We start from the raw sequence: 3,715 nt of genomic DNA on the forward strand, positions 1-3,715 counted from the left end.
ATTAAACATGGAAATTCTTATTTGCAAAGATAGGTCTGAATGCACATAGTATAACTGATAATTCTCAATAACTAAAAGCACTGTGAGATGCTGCACTAAAATATGAAAAATTGTTCAAACAATCAGATCCGAGGCCAAGTCCATTGCAATGCAAGACAGACCTGTTAACAGAATGAATTCTCACTAAGAGAAATACTAATCCCAGATGCACCGAGGCTCTAAGAGAAACTAGATCATGAAGGCGTGCGTTGCCGAGCCTGATCATTCTAAGAAAATATAAAATGGACAATAGAAACATCCTCTAAATTTTGCAAAATTTGGATTACAGTGCGTTGATAAACGTGATTGGAGATATTGAAGTCAAAACTTATGCACTCATGTAAATGCTTTCATTTTCTACATTTTCGTCCCATCACATTCATGATATAGGAAGATAAAAAAAGGATGGAGCGGAAAAATGAAATATATACAATCTTAGAGGTTTCCATCAATGGTAATAAGTCACGTTCTCAAGGGATTGAACTCTTTGCATCATGAAAGATGAATTATCGAATTAGAGCCGCACATAGCTCTCCTCAATGACCTTCAGCACCTCTGCAATTCGCAACATAGATGAGCAATATTTTGCAGGCAACACAAAAGATCTTTATAATAATGAACATGAAAGATCAGACCTGAGGCGGGTGATGAATATCTTGATGCTATCGTCATGTGTAAGCACCATGCCAATGGAATACTTAATCTTGGCGAAGCGCTTCTTTGGATACACAGTGTGGTTGCACACTGTGCTGCAGCCAGAGCAATAATAAAACTAAAATATGAATCAATCACCAAATTTGAATTTTTGTACAGGCTGCAACTCGAAGAAACCAACACCTTGTTCTTCTCGGCCCGTCGTTGAGTGATTCGATCAAACATGCGAGTGACCGCGACTGTAGAGAGTGGACGTCATGGACGCTGGGGGGGGGGGAGCGAGAGCCACCGGCAACTGGGCGCTGTACGTTACTGCCGCTTTCGCATGGAAAGAGAGAAGCTGAAACAAGGTCGTCCCTTCGAGAAGCCGCAGCGTGCAGGCATGGCACACTTGTAGGCTCATGCGGCAAAGAAGGCCCAGGAGATTTTCTTAGGGGCGGAAAGCCCAAGCTAGTGATGTGGAAGTTTCTTGGCCTGATTTATGACAAGTTGTCCTCAGCAGTCCCTGGAGCAGCGGCCCAGAGACATTGAGGTCTGCGTGATGGGGAGGTTACGGGCGAAGAAAAACTGGGTGCACAGTGGGACGACCAGGTGATCTGGGGCGTTCGTTCGTGGGATCCAAGGGCTGACTAACTCAAATCACTGTGGTGGCTTGTAGCTCGCCCCATTATACTGTTTCTCAATACTAAGCCCAGATGCACTATGGGTTTGGCAGGCGTATAGATACTTTAACCAAAATGATTGCTAAAAAAGTATTGAGAATAAACTAAATGTACCATACGTAAAGAGTATATCCACAATCTTTAAATAGAACTACATTGACTATAATTATAATAAATAAGACCTCAAGGCATTAGTCATTCCATTCCACTTTCTGAAGCATAGAGAATCGATGCCAGGTAAGAATTACCAAGATCCTTGGAGAGACAGTTTGTTGGATAGATAGTAATTAATTCGATCCAAATTGTGTCAAATCCTCGACTCCACTGCCGAGCATAGCATGGATGTACACACTGTTGTCGGCCCATCATTCCTTCATTCCGCAGACAATCACTATAAAAAATTAGTAGCAAGCATATTTTTTTCTGTGGCTGGACTTGAGGCTGCAAATAATGGTGAAGCTAGCTAGGATGATTATTTGTAGTTTCTTTGTCTGCCAGCCTGTTAATGAGCAACAAGCATACATTTATTTTCTGTGACTGGATAAGAGCCACCAAAAACAAAACAATTGATGGGAGAAATATGACGGATTTTGCACCATCAATGTCGTCGACACTGTCTTGCACTACAGACCTAATTTGGCTAGCTCCATGTCATGTGTGCTCAGGTAATGTAGTTCCTGGCTGTAGCTATGATAGGGAGTTCATAATAGCATACCTCTCAGTATGAGGGCGTCAAATTACAGAAAATCCTTACATTATTATATGTCACAATATAAACTTCTCAGTGTTTAACTATCCATGGTGGAAAACAGGGATATAGATGCATCTTCAGGATATACATGTTAAAAGCCAATTGTTTGAAGTACGTGGATGTTTATATGTGTCATTAATCAACCATCATGGATTTCTACCAAAAAAGGTGCAACAAAGGTAAGATAGCTAATATAAGGCCATACATGCTATGCTAATTTTGCCAAATGGGATTTAGAAAACCAAAAGAAATATGAAATATTCTATTAAAATGTAGAATGCCAACAACTCTCGATTTATACTATGTGATACATGAACACTGCAATCGCTACAGATAAAATGAATTCTTTTTGATCAAAATCTCTAGTATAAAATCGCTATATGCCTCATCAAACTGAATGGAAATATGATGGCTTGATGAGTAGATGAATTAATCGGTCCCCGTGTTTTCGCCATAAGAGCGTGAAGTATACAACATTACCTTTGTACTGTACTTGATTCTTTGTTCCTTCCGCTATATTATCCTAAGAATTATTTTGCTATCACCGTTGTTTGCCTGTCAACATCCTCTAACACAACAATCAGTGGATAAAACGTGAAACCCATGGTAACCTAATTATTTCTTTTGTAGGTTATTGTTGTGATTAACCAAGAGTTAAGCAAGCATAAGTAGTTGCTTATTTCTAACTGAACTACAACAGCGAGGACTCTATCCAAAATACCATGGCAAAATTTCTGAACACGACATGTCCAGGAAAACAAAGTACAGTATTCTCACCTTATCAAATGCTAGATACTCACAATTCTACAACACACGACAAATTTTGGATGAAATCTTCCAATGATGCGGCATAAAAGAATCTCATATCTTTCTCACCTTTTCTTTGGACCGCATTGAAGCGAAATTTGGAAGATCAGGAAGGGAGCGTGGCTGGCTGAGCTCGGTTGAAAAAGGGGTCGGCACAACTCCTCGCTTTACAGTGGCACGGGTCAGCCTGCTCCTTGCCGTGATTCTAGCGATTGCGGGGGTCGGCGAGGTTGTCCGCTGGGATTACTCGATAGGATAATTCTGATCTCTGCTTTCGCCACGTAAGGTGGGATATGGTTGGGAATACACCTGTTGGGCTCTCTCACCAACATAGCCAAATCGAGGAGTGGGCAGTCTGCGGCGGGTGCTGCCTGATGTTGTCGAGTGACCGTTGGGAGGAGGAGGCCACGGCTGCGAGCAGCGACACGAATGGCTCAGACATGACCACTGACAAGGCCACAGCTCCATCAAGCCGTGGCTCCACCTCGACATCAACCTAGACCTAAACCTCGATCTTGTCGTCTCATGGCTCTGATGTGATCGATTGATGGGTAAATATGTTGAGGAACGTAGCATGAAATTTCAAAATTTTCCTACGATCACGCAAGATCTATATAGGAGATGCATAGCAACAAGAGGGGGTGAGTGTGTCCACGTACCCTCGTAGATCGAAAGTGGAAGCGTTAGGTTAACGCAGTTGATGTAGTCGAACGTCTTCACGATACAACTGATCAAGTACCGAATGTACGACACCCCCGAGTTCAGCACACATTTAGCTCAATGACGTCCCTCGAACTCTTGA

The 3,715-nt window shown here is 42.1% G+C and overlaps 1 long non-coding RNA gene across 1 annotated transcript; it reads right to left on the reverse strand.

Annotated features, from left to right (window-relative positions):
• Positions 1-360: 360 nt before the first annotated feature.
• Positions 361-3,428, reverse strand: LOC125543759 (uncharacterized). The gene is made up of 2 exons (XR_007298728.2): positions 675-3,428; positions 361-594 (listed from the first exon to the last, which is right to left on the reverse strand). It is a non-coding gene; the product is annotated as an uncharacterized LOC125543759 (long non-coding RNA).
• Positions 3,429-3,715: the final 287 nt, after the last annotated feature.

The sequence above is a fragment of the Triticum urartu genome, chromosome 3A (assembly GCF_056163025.1).
Source record: "Triticum urartu cultivar PI428250 chromosome 3A, HENAU_Tu73, whole genome shotgun sequence".
Taxonomy (NCBI): domain Eukaryota; kingdom Viridiplantae; phylum Streptophyta; class Magnoliopsida; order Poales; family Poaceae; genus Triticum; species Triticum urartu.